Genomic DNA, 23490 nt, shown 5'->3' with positions numbered 1-23490 from the left:
AGAACTCTATAAGGAACAGGGCCTCAGGAGGTTCTGCATCTGCTGATGCCTTGATCCTGGGCATTTTGGCTCCTATAAAAATGGCCAACTTTCTGTTGTTTATACATTATTACCTCTTCTGGGGAATTTTGTTATGGTAGTCTCAACATATCAGACTGGCTTTTCTGCATTTTGTTTACTTTACAAGTTTCTCTTTGTGGCGATAGAGTGTCCTAAGTGCACAGGGGACAAAACTTTTCAGTTCACGCATCACTAAAATGCCTTCCATTCTGTCTTCACATCTGTATTTTGCTAATGCAGTTGGATCCAGAGATCTGTGTTAAAAGGCAGTTTCAAAGCTGGGCATGGTCGTTTACCCTTTCCATCCTAGCCCTCTGGAGGCAGAGGCCGGTGGATCTCTCTGAATTTGAGGTCAGCCTGGTCTACATTCAAAGCTCCAGGCTCTCCGAGCTGGCATTGTGTGAGGCCTAGTGTCAAAACCAAATAACAAACAGCAAAACAAAATACTGTCAGAATCTTGATGACTCTGTTCCTTTGTTCTCTGCTACTATGGAGTCATTCTGAGCTGCTACCCTTTGAGGATTTTTTGTCTTCTTCTTGGAAGACTGGCCCGGTATGACTTCTTCTGAAGTGCTGGAAATCTTGTTGTGAGGTGCTAAGCATCATGTCCTTCTAAATCTTTCTAAATCTTCGCTAAATATTTCTAAAACGCTATTATTGGTTACTCTGTGTGTGTGTGTGTGTGTGTGTGTGTGTGTGTTGCTATGACATTCGTGTTTAAGTCAAAGGACAACTTGGTGAAGTTGATTCTCCTCTTCTTCCTTTAAACACCTCCTGGGGATTGAACAGCAAACACTTTACCCACTGAGCCATCCTACTGCCTCCTCCTTTTGCGGTGACAGAGTCTCAGGAAGCCCAGGCTAGCCTCGGACTTGCTCTATAGCTAAAGCTGACCCTGAACTGCAGATCTTCCTGCCTCTACTCCCAAGTGCAGGCATGGAAATTATAGGGAGGCTCCGCCACACCCAGTTCCTTTCCTAAATCTGTCATGCCAAATTGCTCCTGATTTGTTAATTTCTTCTGATTTCTCTTTCTAAAATTTACCAGCAGTCTGGTTCTGAGTGGACAAGATTGATCTCGACATTTTATCTTTTCTCTACTATATTCTAACTCTTCAACATTTAAAATATATGTAATTCGGAAGTCTCTGTAACTTTATTTTCTTGGTCTTTCCATTGCAGCTTTCTGCTTTAGCAGTTTTGTTTATTCAGAGGAGTAATTTGCAGAGGAACAGAGCGGAGATGTCTTTGGTGACCTGAAGCTGTGATGTTTAGCTTTGAAATGTCTCTGAACCTTAATTACTGATATCAGCATCTCCACCCTCCAGTTCCACCCCCAGCTTGACAGCTGAGGAGGATCCTTTCCAGAGAGGAACGGGACTTTCTGGAAAGCGACTTAGCTAAAGCAATCTGGCATTTCTTCCTAATTCCAAGGCAGCGTGTCTTCTTCTCATCGCAGTACTGCGCCTTTTCAGCTTATCATCCTGAAAATTGGTTGCAATTCTAGTAAAGGGACACTTAGCAGGCACTTCAGAGTAGTGACAATGACAATTGCCGGTTGTGTGTTGTGGCATCCTTGCAAAACAGGCACTCAAAATAAAAGCAAGTGACTATCACTCAAGAACAAGAGCTCCCGAAAACCATCCAGGCAAAATACAGCTAACTCACCCTCCAGAGGGGATAATAATTTATTGTTCAGACAGTTATTTGTAGGCAAATTTGAGTGATCATGGCTCAGCAACATGGATTCAGGTTGATGCAAGTGGCATGTTCTCATGTGGGAATAGTTACTCGAGCTTTTTATAGTCCCAGAACAAAGGAAAGTAACCAATTAATATTCCTGTCGAATACATTGGTAGAGATGTTAGGAAGAAGAGGTATGTCTAAGCAGGGTTGTTTCTGCTGTGAGTTTGTGGTATTATCTAGTGACATTCATGGGTTTGGGGTTAAAGAAAGCTAAGAATATAGTCCAAAGATTTCATTCAGCAATCTAAAGGTAATTGGGTCAGATACAGAGGCAGGCCAATGACTGGCGATTGGAGATACTAAATAGAGCCCAAGATTATTTAGGTCTCTTACCATAGCTGGCAGGTCATTTCACCTTTCTAGGCCTGAGGAGAGCAAGTCACTGCCTTTCAGATTCTAGGCCCTGTTGTAGGGAACATGAGCCCTGATTTTTGTCCTGGCTGCCTGGCTAGTTTACACCCGAAATAATCACACAGAAACTGTATTCATTTAAACACTGCCTGGCCCATTATTTCTAGCCTCTTATTGGCTAACTCTCACATCTCGATTCAATCCATTTCTAATAATCTGTATGTGAACACGAGGTCATGGCTCACTGGGAAAGATTCAGCATGTCTGATCTGATAGCTCCATGGTGGCTCTCTCTGCTTCTGCCTCCTTTCTCCCAGCATTCTGTTCTGTCTACTCTGCCTATCTAAGCTGCTTCCTATCAAAAGGCCAAGGCAGTTTCTTTATTCAACCAATGAAAGCAACACATAGACAGAAGGATCTCCTACACCAAGGCCCTGAATTTCCCCTGGGCAGTCCTGGACCTTGATAAGTTGGGGAAAAAGGTTGAAGGAAGGAAAGGCAGGCAGCTCAGGAACTTCCCTAGTTCCCCTGGCCAGTCTTGTTTGGATCTGTTTTATTTCTTGTTTTTGCCTAGAATGTATTTTTAAGATTAAAAAGAACAAAGTTTAACATGTCTATTTGTTAAACAAGAAGTCCTCTTTGATAATTTAATCTAATATTTATTAACAATTTATATGTATACTGAGAAAGTCATTACCCTCTACATATGAAATTACATAAGCTTTTATTAACCAAACATCGATCCATGGCTAGAGAGGTGGCTCAGTGGATAATGTGTACTTGGTGTGCAAGCATGAGAACCTGAGTGCAGACTCCAAACATCTGTGTAAAAGCTGGGCACAGTAGCACACAGCTGCAACCCCAGCTGTAAGGGCCAATGGAGAGAGCAGGCTTGCTGGCCCGCCAATCCAGCTGAACAGGAGAGCTCCAGATTTGGTAAGACTCTTGTAACTACCAAAATGAAAATGAAAATTAAAAAAAGATATGGGGCTGGGGTGATGGCTCAGTGTTTAATAACACTGACTGCTCTTCCAAAGAACCTGGGTTCAATTCCCAATACCCACATGGTAGTTCACAACTGTCTGCAACTCCAGTTCCAGGCAATCCAACACCCTCATATAGACAAACATGCAAGTAAAACAAAACAAAACAAAAACACATAAAATAAAAGTAACTAAATCACTAGAAAAATAATAATGAAATAAAATGGTGAGTGATAGAGGAAGACATTCTTGGTAAACTTTTGACCTCATACCTGTTTGCATGGGCATGTGTATCTACACACAGAGGCATATACACATACAAGCACACATATACACATACAATACACACACATGCCAAAGGAAGAGGGGAAAAACCTATGACCATGTTAGAGTCACTGGAAGAAACTGTCAGATTTTCATTTACATGTTGCTTTTCTGGTTCTCTGGGTTTTAACGCTCATTTGGGCTTCGATCTCTATGCTGTTGAGCTCACTGAAGTTCCAATAAATTAAGATGCACATTAGATAATCAATCACCTTTCTGGAATTCCGAGTCTATAACCTGCTCCTCCACCCGTCGTCGCAGCACAGGCGAAACTGCTCACTGGAGAAGGTCGAACAGCAGCAAGACAGGAAACTTCAATCTCCACTTTTCAGATGCATAGTCAGAATGCCCGTCATTGTCCCCACCCTGGGGTCCGGCTTCTGCTTCCTTCTGTAGAAAGAGAGTCAGGATATCAGGCCAGGCACAGACCCAGCCTCCCACCTGTTATTTCCTTGGCTCTGGAAGACCACAACTGCCCAGCTTGTAGTCCCTCAGCCTCGGGAAAGGAGGTAGCTCTGTTTAGCCATGCTTACTAAGCTCGAAGGAAAACAACAGGCGCCGGGCTAATGCTGTATCGCATGCCTGGATAGAGAGTGAGCTGGTTGGGTGGGAACCAGATTAAGGAGGCCAAAGTCAGCAGAGGATGCCTCAGACAGAGGTTAGGAGAGGCTTGTGTGGGGCCAAACTGCTCTGAAAAAGAACAAGGCACTCACTGGGGTGAGCAGGGGGAACAGTACAAGAAGCAGCTGTGTGTGGTGACACACACCCTTAGTCCTAGCACTCAGGAGGCAGAGGCACGCAGGTGTCTGTAAAGTTGAGGCCAGCTTGATCTATAAAGTGGGTTCCAGGACAGACAGAGCTACATAGTGAGACCCTGTTACAAATAAATAAACCAACCAAGAAGTAGCTTTTGAATTCATTAAAATGAGAGCTGTCCTTGGAACCCCCTGGAGCCTACAGTAGAGATGCCTCACCGACAAATAGGGAGAGACAAAATTTTAAGAAAAGTGTTGTGGTTCGGACAGGGTTTGAGTCCCCTTCAGACTTTAAGTGTGGAGATTTAATCCCTATCGTGAGGTATTAGGATAAACATTTAAGTTATGTAGCCTAGAGGCTTCCTGGGAAATTATGGTTAACTAAAAGTCCTTAAGGTTGGTTCCCCTTGCCTTAATCCTGGTGACTTTTTTTTTTAAGACAAGAGAACCAGGCACTCATACATGTGAATACATCTATACATCTATACTTGCCACTTGCCGTGTAGTCCCCTGTCAGCAAGAATGTCGGATGAGGCCTTTGACCTTTCACCTCTTGACCTCTGAGCCCATGCAATGCCTTAGGTAACTTACCCAGTCTGTGGTTCAGAGCAAGAGAAACCTAAAGCAGGTGTTGTGACTCACGTATATAATCTCAGAACTCGGGAAGCTGAGGCAGAGGGGTTGCTGTAAGTTCAAGGGCAGCCTGGGTGACACAAGGAAGAAAAGACGCTCCTTGCTCATGTCACCCACAGTCATTCTTGCCTTTTTCCAGACCCACCTGTGTGTCGTCCCCATTCACATCCGATCTACCTGTGTGTAGTCCCCAGTCACATCTGATCTACCTGTGTGTAGTCCCAGTCACATCCGATCCAGGTCTTGGGACTTAGCAAAAAATGAAGTTTTGCTGAGGAGGGCATGGGCTTGGCAGAATGGCAAAGGGGCTTTTCTGCCCAAGTCTCTGTTCCACTGTGGCTGCACTTTTGCACCCTCCTCTCCAAATCAACTAACCACCTGGGCATGGTGGCCCAAGCTTATCTTCTTTCTCAATGCTTTTGGGGTTCAAGCACGGGGGTATCTGTGAATTTAAGTCCACTCTCAAGGGATGTCGCACAGTAAAACCCAGTCCCCCAAAAAAACAGAAAGCATACAAACAACAACAACAACAAAAACAAGAAGAAAAGGGGAGAGGGAAGAAGAAAGAAAGGAGGCAGGGAGAGAGAGAGATTACCAGCAAGCAGCTCACATCCCAGCAACACAGTCCTTGGGCAATCTCCATGCTAAATTCTCTTATACTTTTTCCTCATAGAGAATGCTGCACTTTCTGAAGATGTTAGTTTGGGGCTTTCCCAGGAGCTGGACACTCACACCGTCTTCTACTTCTGTAACTATTAATTCACCAGAGAGAAGGAGGATTGCTTCCAGCACCCCGCCCCGCCCCCACCCTGCCCCCACGCCCCAGCTCCCGCCCCGCCCCAGGCCACAGGCTTTGGCTTCCAGACAAAGCACATTGGGAACTGAGTTAAATAAAGCCGTCACCAGCGCAAGGACAGTCTCAAGAGAGATAACCGTCCCTGTCCTCTGCAATTTGCCCTTGAATCCTCTGCTGTTCCTAAACTGACAATTTCATTTCCCTCCGACCCCGCCTCCTGCCTCCAAGATCTGCTGAAACAGCAAGTTTGGTCTGAGAAGGCAGCAGATAATAGGTAGACTCCATCCATCCATCAGCCGCGATGGTCACAGACACCAGAATCTCCCTTTGTCTCCGGATATCCCTGAGGATGCAGGCTGGGGACCTGCGGTGTTTGCCTAGCCTTTGTGCGCCTATGCTTTGAAAACCGGGTCCTCTGTTTACCTCCCTGCCTTCAGCCTGGACTGTTTACTACCTTTGCAAGGGGTCAGGTCACAAAGTCAGCCCACATTAAGACCCAGTATCCAAATGTCACAATTCGAATGAGCAGGATTCAAAAAGTCCAGGGACATTGGCTGCTCTGTTGGGTCCTGTTTAGTCTGAGGGTAATGAAGAGCTCAGAGATGACCTGATTTCATTAAAGTAGGTCAGACTGAAAAGAGGCTGACTCTCACCCAGTTACACAGCCAGCCCCTCCTGCCTCCCTCCACCAACTACCCCCACCCCAGGGCCTGAATGCTTTCTGGGAATTAATGCTGAGTTTTGTCAATACGGTAGCTAAATCTCTGTGGAATAATTGGACCTTCCTCCCCAGCTTCTGTTGGTGTGGTGTGAGGGCAGGCCCCAGAGGGAAGAGGTAGGCTTCCACCAGGGATGTAGGATGTAGTTGTAGCCCTTTGCTCCCGGCACCAAACACTGGAAGTTACTGGATTATATCTGAAAGCTGCATTGGTAGAAGCCAGAGACTGAGAGGGGAGTTATCATGTGGACACACTTTCTACACGCTTAGCCGGGCCTAGCACAAGCACATAGGCCTCTGCATCCTCCTAAAGCTTCCTGTGGAGTACCAGAGGGAGGGCAGAGCAGGAGATGGGTGGTCCAGGCAGCTGGGGTAGGTGGGTCTATCTTCTTCTGGTCCCTTTCTAGGGACTGACATTCTTGATGGGCCTTTCCAGGCAGACAGAGACTTAGGTCTTCTATGTATGCAGAAGAAGGTGTTCAAAGTCAGTGTCTTAGTTGGGGTTTCTATTCCTGTGAAGAGACACCATGACCATGGCAGCTCTTAGAAAGGAAAACATTCCATTGGAGTGGCTCACTTACAGTTTAGAGGTTCAGTCCCTTATCCTCATGGTGGGCCACAGTGACGTGTAGGCAGACATGGTACTGGAGAAGTCACTGCAAGTCCTACATCTTGCAGGCAACAGGGAGTGTTCTGCGTATCACACTGAGTGAAGCCTGAGCTTATATGAGACCTCAAAGCCCACCTCCACAGTAACTCACTTCCTCCAACAAGGTCACACCTCCTAATAGTGATGTTCGCCATGCGGGGCATTTTCTTTGAGCCCACCACACTCATCAACTGTCTAAAGTTGGATGGATTGTCTGAGATCACTTATACACTATACTGAACTAAGTTGCTGCTGTCTTTTCATGCCTTTGACGCTACTCTCTTAGCTCTACAATATCTCAAAGAAAACAGATGGGAAAACTGGGGTTTGGGTTATTTAAGCTTACAAAGTAAATGCATAGCAGCTAGAAGACTCAAAGTCCGTGTGGTGGACTTTGACTAGGAATGACCCCCATAGACCTCTATATTTGAATGGTTGGTCAGTCGGGGCAACACTACTTGGGAGGTATGGCCTTGTTGGAGTAGGTAAGGGTGTAACTGGGGGTGGGCTTTGAGGTTTCAAAAGTCTAAGTTAGCCTGCAGAACTGTATGTAGAACTCTCAGCTCCTTCTCCAGCACCATGTCTGCTTGTGTGCTGCCGTGCGCCCCACCATGATGCCCGTAGACTAAACCTCTGAACTATAAGCCAGCCCCAGTTGAACATTTCCCTTTGTAAGAGTTGCTGTGGTCATGGTGTCTCTTCACGGCAATAGAACACTGACTGAGACACTAGGATTGGTTCTGTCCATGCCCTTTCCTCCCATCTCCGGCTCCCAACACTCAGGGGATAGATTGTGTTTGCCTTGTGATTTCTGGAATTCTGCTGTAAGAATAAAGGTTGGAGAGATGGAGAGATGGACCAGTGGCTAAGAGCATTATTTCTCTTACAGAAGACCGGATTCTATTCTGAGCAATCACACGGTGGCTCACAACAGTCTGTAACTCGAGTCCCAGGGTTCCAATACTTCCTTCAGATCTCTTTGGGCACTAGGCATACACCTGGTGCACATACATAAATGCAGGCCAAGTACTCATACACATAAAACAATTATGTATGTATGTATGTATGTATGTATGTATATACATAGACATAATTCTATATTCAACCTTTGATTTTAATATATATATTCCAAGGCTGGCTTGGTCACAGGCCTGGTGGTTGATGCTGGTAGTTGGTTGGGGCAGAGCCTCCGTTCCTCCCACATGGACCAGATGGGTCCCATGTGAGCAGCTGGGGCTCCATGACAGCCTGGTGGCTGGGTTCTGAGTATGAGTGTCCTAGAGAGAAGCAGACTAGGACTGAAGCTCATTCCACACAGCCTGGAAAGCTGCGCAGCATCATCTCCGCAAGTTTATATTAGACACTTTTCATTTGGAGCAAATTACTACAGTTGGCTCATGTTCAAAGAGAGAGAGAGGGAAAAAAATAAACACAAGCTCCTTTCCCCCTGTCCTTTTGTGGCACTAGGGATCACTGAAGTCAGGGCTTTTCACAGGACACGGAAGTGTGACATTCTTCCACTCAGCTACAATCCCATTCCAAACTCAAACTAAGAGACAGGAGTTCCTGAAAAGCACTTGGGGCCAGAACGTTAGCTGCTGCTTCTTTTATTTATTTAAAAAGGAAAAACTTCTGCAATCAGTCATTATTATTGTGTTACAAAGTAGCAGGAGGCTGAAAGGCCCACACTAGGACTGGTTTATAGTAGGTCTACACCATAAGGAATACCTCCTGCTTGTTTTGTTTTGTTTTAGGCTGGAACTCAGCCAGAAGGCAGGGAAGGAATAGCAGTTCTGTTCACTAAGTAGTTACAGTCAAAAACTTACTGAGTATTTAGTTCCTCAGAACTAAAGAATCAGTGGCTATTTGAAATAATAAAATCGGTCAGTCGTTCCAAGACAGCTAGGGCTACACAGAGAAGCCCTGTCTCAAAACACCAAAAAGAAGGAGAAAGAAAACCTGTAAATGGAGAGTGAATACTTTTGCTGTTTTCTTCTTCTAAAGCTTTCTGTTTGTTTTGTGAGGTTTCACACTAGCCTAGTGTCCTTTTGCTTCAGTCTTCTGGGGGCTTAGATTTCAGGTGTGAAACACCTCCCCGTTTTTCTTTGGGTTGCTCTTAATCCTGCCAACTATCGAGCACCACGACGAGCACCACGAGCCCTCTGGGCACTCCTTCTTTGATCTTGCGCTCTGACTGGACAGCACTACCTTTCGGCTTGCTCCGTGCTGATTTCTGCTCTGAGTGGATGCCACTGAAAAGAACGTGGCTCACAGGGAGGAAGACTCTTAGCTGTGAATAGTCCCACAGATGCCTAGCAATTCTCTTAAAAGTGAGCTATGCTCAGTGCTTCCAAGAGGTTGCTGTGGACTTGGGGGTCTCTACTGGCACCAAATTTAGGAAGCAGGGCTTGAATAGACCAGTCAGGAATAAGGAGCTGACATGACACGTAGGTGACATGCGTACTGTTTGCTCACCCAGATTTCACTTTTTAGGACAGACTAAACTTGGATAATTCTGACTACTGGGTGGTGAAATAAATGTGACCAAGTGAACTTTTTAAATTTTTTTTTTCTTTCAAGACAGGGTATCTCTGTAGCTTTGTTGTTGTTGTTGTTGTTGTTTTTTCCCTGAGACAGGGTTTCTCTGTAGCTTTGGTGCCTGTCCCGGAACTAGCTCTTGTAGACCAGGCTGGCCTCGAACTCACAGAGATCTGTCTGCCTCTGCCTCCTGAGTGCTGGGATTAAAGGAATGCGCCACCACTACCCGGCTCTAACCACGAAATTTTTAAGGCATTTACTTGATATTCCTTCTCTCTCCATTTCCCTCCCTCCCTCCCTCCCTGCCGTCCTTCCATTCTTTTTTTTTGGGGGGGGGGATTTTTGAGACAGGGTTTCTCCGTAGCTTTTGGTTCCTGTCCTGGAACTAGCTCTTGTAGACCAGGCTGGCCTCGAACTCACAGAGATCTGCTGCCCGAGAGCTGGGATTAAAGGTGTGTGCCACCACTGCCCGGCCTCTTTCCATTCTTTTTATATTTTGAGACATGGAAACTTGGTTTCTCTGTGTTGCCCTGGCTATCCTGGAAATCCCTGTGTAGGCCAGGCTAGCCTTGACCTCAGAGATGCACCTGCCTCTGCCTTGAGAGCGGGGTTTAGAGGTGTGGCCAACAAATCAGGTTACTTTGAGTTTTTTTTTTCTTTCAGGGACAGCAAACTGTAAGTTATACTCTGTCACCAAGACACAGACAATCATCCTAAAAGATGTCGCTTATAGAAACCGAGGAAACATGTCACATGAGGCAAAATTCGCATCATCTACACGCTAAGATACCTGGCCAGCCCATGTCATATGGGCATAGAAGATTAAAGTGCAGCTTCATCACAAGTTTAAGTCAATAATCGTTTACCCTTCTTTCCATACTGCCATCTAGTATAAGTGTATATGTGTATATATAGTTCATAATCAAACTATAAAAAAGTCTGAGGAACCCATTGAAGCTCCAAACCAAGCAGTTTCTGAAACCCCCCAAGGCCCACGAACATAAAACATAAATATAATCATTAACACTGACATATTTCTCAAAGCAACTTATTTATCTCAGAACATTTCATATGGCTTCAGTAAGGTTACTTACCGGCCTTTATCTTCTTTAAATAACAGGGGTTCTCAACCTGTGTGTCACGACACTTTTGCAGGGGTCACCGAAGACAATCTTGCATAGCAGATATTTGAATTATGATTCATAACAGTAGCAAAACTACAGTTAGGAAGTAGCAACGAGAATAATTTTATGGTTGGGGGTCAGCACAGCTTGAGGAACTGTGTTAAAGGGTTCGGAAGGGTGAGAACCATGGAGATAGAATCAGAAGGCAGCCAAAGGGACCTATTTCCTGTAAGGTTATTTAGCAAAAGTCAAATGAAAGGGGAAATATACATTTGGTGGGGAGTTCATCACCTTAGCGAACTAGAAAGTATGGCCCAATTTCTTCCTCGCCTCTCTCTCTCTCTCTCTCTCTCTCTCTCTCTCTCTCTCTCCCCCCCTCTTCTCTCTCTCATAATTCTCAGCCAAGACAATAGGAGTCATGTGATATGAGGGAGAAATTGGGCCAGTTAAAAATAGAAGTCACACTCCTCCAAGTTCATTAGAACGCTGAAGTTTCATTGTTGATTGCTATTTATCTATGTCTGCCTGACTTGGCCAAGGGAAGGGGTAGCAGACGATGACAGATTCGGAGGACTGGAGTCTCTCTCCTCTCCCTCCATTCCTTGCCCCTATATTCTGCCCTGGCTGAACATCATCACATAACAGCATCTCTGAAGTGAGCTGCGTTGGGCACTGGTCCACCTTTCCCGCTTCCCACTGTTTGGAGTTATGAGCAAGCTCTTTGTCTGACTGCTCCCCCCTCCCAGTAGGTGACTTCATACCAGTATTGGAATAGGGTGAGTGAAGGTCCCTCCTGGGTTCCAGTTCCATTTCACCTTGACCTTAGTATACTCTGCATTCTGAAGGGGGTCTCAGCTGATTTTCTTCAGCGTGGGTCCTTGGGGAAGCCACATTGGGACCCAGCAGTTTGTCAAAAGAACTGAGTCCTCCCTTCCTGTCCTTCTTTGTATGAAGGGGACACCTGTGTGTGAGCTCCCAGGGAGTGACTGCTGTGTGCCAGGCAATACCTCCACCCAGGGAAGACCACATCATTGAGAGCCTAGGAAGTGAAGGAGTACCCTTTCCTAAGGTTGTGGAAAGAGGTATGTATCCTGCATCTGGGCTCACCTGATGGAAGGTGTGAATCGGGACAGGTGAGTTTGAGCTCCACTGTTTCTCCTGACATGAACCGAGAGCTATGGCCACTCAACTCTAGAGTTGGGGCAGCCATAGTCAACAAGGGTCCAGCAGGTGGAGGATCAAGTCTGAGCTGGCAGAGAGCTAGGTCTGGATCTATGGCTATAGATTGGTTTCTTAAGCTCAGTTCCCAAGTTTGTATAAGACAGCTCACCCAAGGAAGGGGGTAGGCACTGAGCCAGGGTGCCTGGCTTTCCACGTTTGTTGACCTGTCCTGTCAAGCTTATCTGGGTGACAAAGAGGAGGCTTCCGTTCAGTTTCTGACCTTCCAATGCTGATCCCATCAAGAGGTCTCACTAGCTGGTCAGGAGGGTCCTGGAAGTGCTGAGCAAGCAAACCTGCCTCAAAGACAGCTAGCTACTGCCCCTTCCTTAGAGGATCAGAAGGAGAGAAAACGAGGAAGCACCCACTTCACCCTTGCTCTGAACAGAGGCCTTTTCATAGTCCTGTACCTCATTTTTCACTGAGACAGTGTGGGGCCGGTTTGTGCTACGGTAGAAGCCCAAACCACAACACACTAACAAAGCGGGGATTCCTCAGCATTGTCCCAGCATCAAGGCAGTTGCCAAGGTGGCAGATGAGCAGGCGCATGCCTAGAGCAGTTGGCTCCATCTGCTCTTCAGGTGCAGTTTCAAGCTTCCGTGGTGGCTCAGGGATTCTAGTCAGAGGGACACCTCCCTCTCCCCCACATATACCTGTCCTCCTTGGTAGACTCCTTTGAGGGAGGCTGTCAGAAAAAAACCAGGGAGCAGGGATGCTTGCTGTTTGGGAGAGAGAGGACTTTGGAGTCGTTTGCTGAGGTTGAAGGGGCACATGCCCTTGCCACCTCTCTCTATCACCTGGAAGCATTGCCAGAAGAGCTGGCTCTCAAAACTGTTCAGGAGGTGGGGGAGGGCTATACAGGACTTTGCATTCATTGAGGTAGAGAACAGAATTCGAGGCTGTAGAGATTCCTTTCATTTTTTTTTCCTGGTTTCCACTTTTCCCCCATCGTTTCATATTCTTCTCTGTTCTCTCCTTTCCCAGATGGAGAAATCTCCTTTCCCAGATGCATGTGGAGGCCAGGGGTCAATGTCACCTTCTTCAGTTGTTCCCCACAGTGGGTTTTTAGACAGGTTCTCTCACCAAGCCTGGATCGCCTGGATCGCCTGGATTTGGCTAGGTTGCTGGTTGTATAGTTGCTTTTCTATTGCTGTGAAGAAGAGACACCATGAGGAGCTGAGTTCAAACCCCAACGCTCACATATAAAGAAAGCCAGACACGTTAACTTCAGTGTTGGGGAAGACAGAGGGGTAGATCCCAGAAGCTCACTGTCGAGCAACCTAGCTGAAATGATAAGCCTCAAGTTCACTTCAGAGACCCTGTCTTACGGGGAAAAGGTGGACAATAACAGGGGTAAACACTCCCGGCCTCTGATGCGTGCACATGGGTATGTGCCCCTCACATGCATGCATACACATATGTACTACCTATACACCAATCTTTCAGAAAGCAAGAAGAGAAAGGCAATGTGAAAAAGAGAGTTATAGTTTAGTAGTTATTGGAAAGTTCTTTCAGTTTGCCGTAGCTGGAGAAGCCCAGGAGAATGCTGAACAGCTACCTTTGGTAGAACTGTTTTAGTGAGGGTTTCTATTGCCGTGAAGAGACACCATGACTACGGCAACTCCTATCAAGGAAACATTTAATTGGAGTGTCTCTCTTATAGTTTTGGAGGTTCCGTCCCTTATGACCATGATAGGGAGCTTGGTGGAATGGCTGCAGATGCGGTGCTGTAGCTGAGAGTGAGACACCTTGCAGAAGTCAACTGTCACACTGAGGAAAGCTTTAGCAAAAGAGGCCTTAAAGCCCACCCTGCAGTGGCACATGTCCTCCACCAAGGCCACACCTACTAATAGTGCCTCTCCCTTTGGGGACCATATCTTTCAAACCACCACAAGGACACTGAAGAGAGGACCTGTGTGGAAGGGTAAAGTGAAGCTAGTGTCCCTTCCCTGTTCGCAGACAACACTGTGAATTCCTTGAGTGTCTAAATTAACGTGTAGTACGGCCTTCCACCTCTCCTCGGATGAACTGATCCTTAGTGCATCTCCCCATTCAGAGGGTCATGTTAGGTGTCTTCCTCCATGACTTGCACTCTTTCCTGAAGCTGGGTCTCTCACTGAACCTGAAACTCGCTAATTCAGCTGGACTTGGCTAGCAAGCCCCAGGGATCCCCCTGTCTCTGCCTCCCCAGAACTGGGATTTTACACACTGTGGTTACATGCCTTTTACAGGTGTGCTGGGATTTGAACTCTGGTCCTCAGGCTTGTATGGCGAGCATTTGACTAACTGAGCTGCATTCCTAGACCCCCTTACGTCTTCTTTTATAAGTAATAATGAGGATTCACCTCAGATTGCTCCACCTCTACACTAATTCAAGTTAATTCTAATCAAGAGAGCACATGAAAAACTCCTTGAATTCATGCAGAGTCCAGCCCTGTCTGCCCTTCATGAACCATTGTCCCTATTCCTACACTTCGGTCAAGTGAGGTGTGAGTTTCAGTTAATGGGGAGGCCAGGCACTGCGGGATGACAAAGGCGTAGTCTGGGACTGGAGAATAGAAACAGCTATGATGCCAGACACATGTAAGTGCAGGATAAAGGAGACACTCAGGGGCAGCACTGTGGGCTGAGAGGAGAAAGCAGAGCCCCAGGGATTATATGCCCCTGTGGGCTTTATGGGAGGCTCTCTGATCTAGCTCCCACTGATCAAGTGACCACAGAAGCCGCACAGCTGGTCTCAGGAGCACAGATGGCCTCTGCCGGATGCAGATACATACAATCTCCAGCGTTGAGGGTAGCATCCCGGTGGGGCTCTAGGATGAGAACATGCGACTTTAGGAAGTCCCATTTTCCTTCCAAGTAAAATGAGGCTACAAACCTTGCACCCAGATGCAGTGAGGACTGAGCAGCCTGATGAAAGGCAGAGTCTACCCATAGTACTAGTTATGAACACATCCGATAACACTCCATCTCAAGCCCTGTGCTGACTGATGATACTTGATCACTATGGCCCAGCCTTAGGTCATTCACTCACTCAATAAACATTGCTGAGATAAAACTGTAGGTCGAGTACATATTGAGAATGTTCCGGAATGTGGCACAGAGTGAGATGACTATGTATCTTTGCAGAACCAGTACATTCCGAGCATGAAGATACCTTTCCAGCTCTGTCCCCAAGGTTGAAATCTTGGTGCCTTACTGAGTGCCCTTACTGGAGGAGAGAGGGGTGGGTACCTGCCGGCAGTTTGAGAGTGGAGATAAAGGGCATGAGAGAGAGAGATCTGGCAAGCAAGGGCAGCTCGATGTTCTAGTGCTTTGTGCACATGTAGAATCGCAGTTACAGTGCTGTGGGAGTGTGTTAACTTTGGGGTTGCAAAGGCCTTTTAGCCAGTAGGTGAATTTGCAAGCTTAAACTCCACAAATAAGGATCAGTCTAGACCTAACACAGATGAAGTTCTCTTTTGTTCTGTCTTTTTCTGATACTGTGGATTGAACCTAGGGTCTCAAACTAAGCAACAATTACAGGATTACTATTTTCTTCTTTTTATCTTTGTTTTATTAATATTTTCTTTTTTTTTCTCTTCTTTTTTCTTTTCTTCTCTTCTTCTTTTTTGAGTTAGGATCTCATCTTGTAGAATAGGATGACCTTGAATTTTGAACTTCTGGTCCTCCTGCCTCTAACTTTGAAGTGCTGTCATTAAAGGTGTGTACCACCATGCTGGGAAATTATAAGTGATGCTTCTTTTTAAAATCAGTTTTTGTAAGTTTACATACAAAATAGATTATATTAGTGCCTTTTCATACTATAATAAATTTTCATATTTATTACTTTGTTTTTTTAGAACATTTTTTTTTCGAGACAGGGTTTCTCTGTGGCTTTGGAGCCTGTCCTGGAACTAGCTCTGTAGACCAGGCTGGTCTCGAACTCACAGAGATCCGCGTGCCTCTGCCTCCCGGAGTGCCGGGATTAAAGGCGTGCGCCACCATCGCCCGGCTTTAGAACATGTTTTATCTTGTGTGTGTGTGGGCTATCTTGCCTTCATTTATGTCTGTGCACCATGTATGTGCCTGGTGCTGGAGCTCCATGTCCAAGCAGTCAGACACCCTGGACACGGAGCTACAGATAGTTGTAAGCTGCCATGTGGGTGCTGGGAATTGAACCCCAGTCCTCTGGAAGAGGAGCCAGTGTTCTCAATCATAGCATCATTTCTCTAGACCCCCCCATTATTTTATCCTTATCGAGCCCCTCCTCCACTCTTTTCTCCTTGTACATAGCAGGCAAGTGGTCTAGCACTAAGTCACACCCCCAGCTTTTGCTATTTTAAAATTCTGTTTTAAAATGTTTATTAATGGTGCCACTCCTTGTCCCTCTTCTTCAGCAGTAATGCACTTCGGGTTAAAAATAAAAAAGAACAATGCTTGATAAACTCTTTTCCACTTCCTTCTTTGTCTTTGGAGCTCCAGTGAATAGCCGGGGCACAGTGGGTGGCAGTGTTGGGGTTAGCAGGCGCCAGCGTGGGCTCCTCTGTGCCAAGCAGAGGAGCTGTGCAGGGTCGAGAACTACACCTCAATATGGTTGACCCCTGCCTCTGCTCCATCTCACCAAATCGGGTTCTCACTGGTAATCACACCCCGTTCACACTGAAATCCCTCCCTTGACCACAGCCCCATGGGATACACAGTTTGTGATACACAGTTTCTCTCATTTAGGTGGAAACCAGGAGAAATAAATTAGTTAAAATGGTGCAGTTCTAATATGGAACGTCTTCCAAGTGGGCTTAGTTGAAGGGAAAAGATAAAGACCATAGAGGGAAGGAAGTAGTTCCCAGCTGTTGAGCTAGGCATGGTGCCTCACATCTGCAATCCCAGTACTTAGGAGGCTGACATGGGAGGGTTTGCTCTGGGCAGGAGGCTAGCCTGGGCTACAGAGTGAGTGCCAGTCTATCTGAGCTACAAAGCGTGTCTCTGTCTCCAATAGCCAAGAAAGAAAGAAAAAAATAGCAACTGTTCTAAACGGTGTTGAAGGCTCGTTCGTTCATTTCCTTTTCAAGGGCCTTGGGCAAGCCTAGTTCACCTGTGCCTGGGACCCCACGCTTCATCGGATTGTTCTACCGAGCTGCAGGGAAACCTTTCGAAACCAGAAAATTGTCCATCACTCCACCAGGGACAGGAAATTCCAGGCCACAAAGGTTGCTTACATTTTTACCTGCTTTGCCTCCAGATCTGAAGTTTATTTGAATGGCTTGTTTGTCTAACTCGGCTCTGCTCAAATCAATCTTTCATGGGTTCTCCTGGCAAAGATCACCTTGGGTCAAAGGCCAGAGGTCATCATGGTTCTCAAATACCTACCCGCTTGGTAAGAGTGCTAAAGTGGACAATTACCCAGCAATTAGTGTGGGACAAAGGGAATCGCTTCAAAGGCCTAATTGGAAAAAGATGAGAATGGCTTGTGCAGGGCCGCCTCTCCATCTTTCTGGCCGTCCTGAGGCCTTTCTAGTTTTCCTTCAACTTGACTCCTTTTTCTTTCTTACTTTGATTTTTTTTTTTGTTTCTTTCAAGACAGGGTCTCACCACGTAGCTCCGGCTGTCCTGGAACTCACTCTGCAGACCAGTCTGGCCTCAAACTCACAGAGATCTGCCTACTTCTGCCTCCTGAGTGCTAGAATTCAAGGCATGTTCTACTGCACCTTGCCAAAAAGTAAGACAGTCAGCATTGTTGAGTTGGTGCTCTGGTCTCTGCTGTGGCTTCACCAATCGCTGCTGGAGTATCCTTCTTTCTCTGGAGCCTGTGAGTGCTCACACACCAGGAGACACAGTTACGAGGTGTCATGGCGGAAGGATTCTCTGATGAATACAGGGCCGCCGTTGAGAGAAAGAAATCACTCAGAGAATTTTTTAGTCGTATCAGAGCTTTGCAGTGCAGTCTTTGTCCCTTGGTGTGAAAATCTACCAGTTTTGATTCAGTACAAAGTCAAAGTGTTTCTAGAAACAGGAAGTCCCAGATGGAGACACCGAGGTCCTATGGGAAGGCTGACACAAAAAGCTCACCAAGCAATGGTGTGTGTGACCAGGTCCCAGTGTTGTGGCTGCTCACACAGGCCTGAGTTTTGGGGACGGGGAGGGTCACTGCACACAAGTCTCGTGGGCTTTGCTTTCTGGAGAGCCAGCTAGCTGCTCAGCAGCGAAAGAAAGCGACGTTTCCCCAAGAATGAGAATCTCTAGACAGAATTTCTTTTTAACAATGGCTCCTGATGGTTCCATATCAAAATGAGTTAACTAATCTTTGAAATTCCTTCTTTTTCTTTTTTTTTTTTTAAACAATGTTTCTATTGTGAGTCTTTGAAACAAGGGCGAACAGAACTGTATCTGTAAATATTGGTTTTGCTGGTATTTTGTTAATCAAACATTCACAGTGACATTCTGATTCATAAGAACTGTCCCACAGGGCTTGAGGTGGCTTCTGCATTTTGGAGGTGGAGAACACTTTAGAAAAGGGATGACTGGACTATCCTATCCTAGTGATACTGCCCTTTCTCTTGTGGGCAGAGAGGGACATCAAACAGCATGGGCCTGACTCCACACTTCTGAAGGAGTTGTACTCCAAGTACTGGCTTCCTCCCTTCGGTTAGCAGGTGGAAAAAAAAAATGATTTTGGAGCTGAGTGGTAGTGGTTCATGCCTTTAATCCTAGCACTTGGGAGGCAGAGGCAGGTGGATCTCTGTGAGTTCAAGGCCAGCCAGGTCTACAGAAATATTTCCAGGCAGCTAGGGCTACACAAAGAAACTGTGTCTCGAAAAACCAAAAAGAAAAAAAAAAAGGTTTTGTCATATCCGCTATGTGCTGGACACTGAGTTCGATGCCTTAAAGATCTCCTATAATCTTTATGACAATAGTACAAAATGTGCAATAGAAAAAAAATTTAAACGACCACAGGACAGTGCAACAATTGTCCAAAATCTAACAGCTGAGTAGCCGAACTGCTGTTCAAGGAAGATGTGTCTGTCTTGTGGCTCCTACTGGATCCCACTTTCCAGAAGCCCTGAAATCCTCACCAAAGAAGCATGGCATCTCCGGAAGCTGCAGAGTAGACGGAGGGCACTTGTTTCTGAGGATGGGGGAGGGGGAGGGGAGAAGCCAGATGCTCTAGCCATCTCAGGTCAGATGAAGCCTGATCCTTTCTCAGCTTGATTTGACCTAGAACTGGGAAACAGATGGGACCACATTGCCCCAGGGTCTGTGGGAGCCTGAGCACACATGAGTCCTGCCTGTCGCTGCTGCCTCTGCTGCTGCCGCTGCTAACGCTGCTACTGAGGGCCTCGGGCCTGCTGGCCTTACGACAGTACTCCGATGGGCACCTTTGGACTTAATCTGTGCTGGGAATTTATTGGTAAGGCTAGTGGGCTCATCCTTTCTGAGAGCAACAGAGACCCAGAGCAAGTGCAGGCCAATAAGACAGATGTCAACCGGTGCATTGTGAACAATGTGGCATTGTCCTAGGAAGGCCCAAGGGCCCAGGCAAAGATAAACAAGGGTCCAAGAGGGGCCTCCTGGATCCATGACTATCCAATAGCACAGATTAATCTGGTAGATATGGCCATTCGGAAATTCCCTCTAGTTGATGGGTAGGGAATCTAGTACTACAAGCCTCTGACGTTATCTAGCAAATGAATAGAAATCCATCCATTTATCAAGTTAACATTCCCTCAGTGTTGGAGGACCAATGGTTTCCTCTGCCAAGGATGGAGGGATGTGGGCAAACCAGGATTTTGCGAGTCCCCTTCTTCTCTGTTGATGGATGCTGGAGCCTCCCCTTAGCTTCAGCGCGTGGTGGCAGAAAGCCAGACTCAGTCCCTGCTTCCAGAGCATGTGTAAGCCATTGTGGCAAGTGACCTGATGGGGCTGTGCCTGGACCTTGGGTGGCAGCTTCTCACAGGAGGGCCAAACACTGGAAGTGAGATTCTTTGGGAGGAACTCACCAGATTGGGAGATGTTTTACTGTTAGTGGAGGCTGGGATAGTTGGGGCAAAGCCCTTTATGTTTGTATAACAATTCCTGGTTCAAGACATTATAGGCAGAGAGTAGGGAATACTGGAGACATACAAGGTTGTAGCATTGGAAAGACACGTTAGGCGCTAGTTGGTAAGGCATAGTTCATATCCAGAGGAAACTTGCACTATGGAATATTTTTTTGCTTTGTTTTTCTTTTCTTTTAAGCAGGGAGAGAAAGAGTTAGAGATAACTGATTGTTTCGTTCATTCAAGAAATGCTTCCTCCGCAACTATTACGCACCAAGTGTGCTAGAGCCATGGTTCTCACCCTTTAATACAGCTCCTCATGTTGCAGTGACCACTCCCCCACCATAAAATTATTTAGTTGCCACTTCATAACTATAAAACGTCTACTGTTGTGAGTCATAATGTAAATGTGACCCTCCCAAGGGGGTCGCGACCCACAGGCTGAGAACCACTGAGCTAGCGCAATGACCGCATGCCAATCATTTCCTTTTCCAGTCACTGCAGAGGACCTTAAGATCCAGCCACCAGCTGATGTGACAATAGCACTTGTGGTAGGGACCGTCTTTCAACAGGGAGCCAGTCTAACCCAAAGACTTCAGGGCTGGCTCCAGCCTCTGCTTCCTTATCTTATACACGCACACCCCCAAGATGTTGAGGACTATATTTGATCCCACAAGCCAGTTACATAGTTTCCCGGGAGAAGGCCCATTTCTACCTTGGCCATGAATAAATCCTTTCTTCTCTCTAGCCCTGGCCAGTGGAGACCCAGGCTGGAGGGGTAGGTCTGGCCTGCTGTGGAGGGGAGGGCTGAATAGCTGTTTGCTTTTTCATTAAACAAAGTCTGCATGGCAGGGCTTGTGGTCACAGGTGATCTGGAGCCCGGCGGAGCAGGTACTACGATTCTCCTTTGGCGGGCGGGCGGGCGAGTGAACCTGTGTGCAAGCAGCCTCCATAACTGTGGCCTGAGGAATCCATGTTCCCCCCTCCCCTGGGGCTGCAGTCCCATAAATGGCTTCTTTGAAGCGGCTGCCCCGGGGACTGCGGAGACCTCCCTGTAGCACCCACTCGGCCTCTGGTTCTGAAAGCTGGATTGTCCCACATGAAGCCCTGTCTCCTGTGACATTCCTCCTGCTAACCATTGTCTATAGAAAGAGGCCATTGTCTCCCACTGACATATCTGCTGACCGAGCCCCATGAAACAAGGGGAGCTTTGGGGAGAAAGCAATCCACTAGAAATAACAAAACCCAAGCCCCGCCTCAGAGGAGGCTTGGACTGGCCTGGTCAATTTCCTGATGGCTGGTGTTCCTCCGGGGAGGAAGTGCCCACCACCACGGGAGGGAGGGTCCCTTTTATCTCTGGGTTGGAATGACACCATCCTTGCCTTTGTGTCAACAGCACTGAGAGGCCTTGTGGAGGGTTATGTGGCCAGTGTTGAGGAGGGCTTGTTTGAAGAGAAAAAAAAAAACTCAGAATGATGTTTACCCAGCAGGCAGCTCCTGCCAACGCAGATTCTAATGTCTGTTGCATTCGGATATACCCGCTGGCCAGGCTGTTTTGGCTTGTCCCTGGCTATGGGTGCTGTCGGGCCAGGAGGGCAGGCAGCTGGCAGACACAGGAGGTTGGTGCCAGCTCTTAACCATGGAAACTCGCCTCTGCCTAGCGTAAACAGCCTGGCTCTCTTCTAGGCTGCCCCACCCCCAGCTTCCTCCTTGCTCCAATCCAAAACTAAAGGTTCACTTATGCCTGAGACAGCTAAGCCTTCTGAACCGGTGGCCTGGCCATCAGCATGCATCTGTCAAACTCTCAAATAGACCCCCTTTGGTAGAGGGGACATGTTTTCAGGGATAAAGCTGTTGAGGCCCGTCTTATTCAAAGGGTTACCCCAGGACTCGGGGCATCAACAGGGCTAGGAGCTGCTTAGAAATGCGGAATCTCAATCTGGTGAGGCTGCATAAATGTGAGCTGGGATGGGAACACTGTGGAGGATCCTAGGAGGGGTTCTCGGGCTACCTAAGGGGGATTCTGTGTAAAGGAAGGAGAAAGGGATAGAGGAAAGGAGGGGCGTGGTAGCAGGGAGGGATGAAGGGGAAGAATTTCAGGCCTCATCAGCCGATTCAAAATTCGCATTATTAATCAGGGTCTCCTAGGTCTGTATGCCCTGGGTTAAGTCTAAGAAGCCGCGATCTGATCAGGATCTCCTGGTCCAGGGATGTCTCAGCCCCAGAGGTCAGCCGGAGTCGCCACATTTGAACTCTTTGGAGACTCTGGCTCCAGGGAAATGGGATCTGGTGAGGAGCCCACACGACTGCTGAGAAAGCCATGATATCTTTTTGTTGGTCACAGGCTGAGAGGTGCCCTTTGGTGCATCTGATGTAGTCTCCCTGATGCTCTAGAGGAAGCCTATTTGTGCCCTTAGAGATTGGTCCTGCATCTTCACGGTCTCACATCTCAAGGATGTGGTGGATCCTTGCCCTCCCACCTTCTTACTGTGAGCTGGTGCTAGACTTTTAGCTTCTCTCACCCAGCTCCTAACCTGTTTCTTTCCAGTTGTTATGATTGAAGTGAACCTCACTGCCCCCAGTCCACATACTGCAGGACTAACCGCTGGAAAGTCAGGAGGCATTTGGAGATTAGGTTTTAATGCAGGGAAGAGAGTTCAAATTACACCATTGACAAGCCTTAAGTCAGTGCTTCTCACAGGTTGAATAACCCTTTCACAGGCGCCACCTTACCAGAGATTCTGGATAGCAGGTCTTTACATTACAACTCATAACAAAGTCACAGTTACAAAGTAACGATGAAAATAATTTTATGGTAGGAACTGTACTAAAGGGTCACAGCACTGGGAAGGTTGGGAATCAGTGCCCTAAGTCAACTAGTGTCCTTCTAAGAGTCTAAACCTGGTGATGGTTCAGTTGGTAAAGTGTTTGCTGTACAAGTATGACAGCCTGAGCTCTACCCTCAGCACCCAGGTGAAAAATCTTGGTGTTGTGACCCTGGCCTGTAATACCAATGTTCTGGGAAGATACTCTCTGTCACATCCCAGCTAGCCAGTCTAGCTGGGTCTGTGAGTTCCAGGTAAGAGACCCTGTGACCTGATGTCAGCCTCTGGCCGCCATCTACATGTCCACATATGTGCAGCCCTACACACACACACACACACACACACACACACTGTAACGGCGTAAGCGAATGCAGACAGATTGTCAAAATATAGACAGCTTTAATGGAGGAATAGACTTACAGAACCACTGTTCCTGCGGAGACCAGGAAAGCAGAAGCCAGCGCTGGGAGCACGCTCGCCAAATTTATAGGAAAACTTTAGCCTGAGGCGAACACGCCCCCTAAGGGGTGGGACTTATCCCTACATCTCCCCCTTTTGTCTAAATAAGACAGAACTAAACCAAATACAACTATATACAATAATAACAAATAAATATAACAAACAATATTGAGAATCAAAAGTTTTGCTAAACATTCTATCTCAAGGAGTCTAAATAATGTAGAGAGTAACTACAATTATATAATCTTCAACTCCATCAAAGATCCGAGAAGGCAATAAATATTACTTAACAAACGA

The sequence above is a fragment of the Alexandromys fortis genome, unplaced genomic scaffold (assembly GCF_014885135.2).
Source record: "Alexandromys fortis isolate MF-2015 unplaced genomic scaffold, M_Fortis_MF-2015_v1.1 scaffold_30, whole genome shotgun sequence".
Classification (NCBI taxonomy): domain Eukaryota; kingdom Metazoa; phylum Chordata; class Mammalia; order Rodentia; family Cricetidae; genus Alexandromys; species Alexandromys fortis.
Note: the sequence above shows the minus strand (reverse complement) of the source record.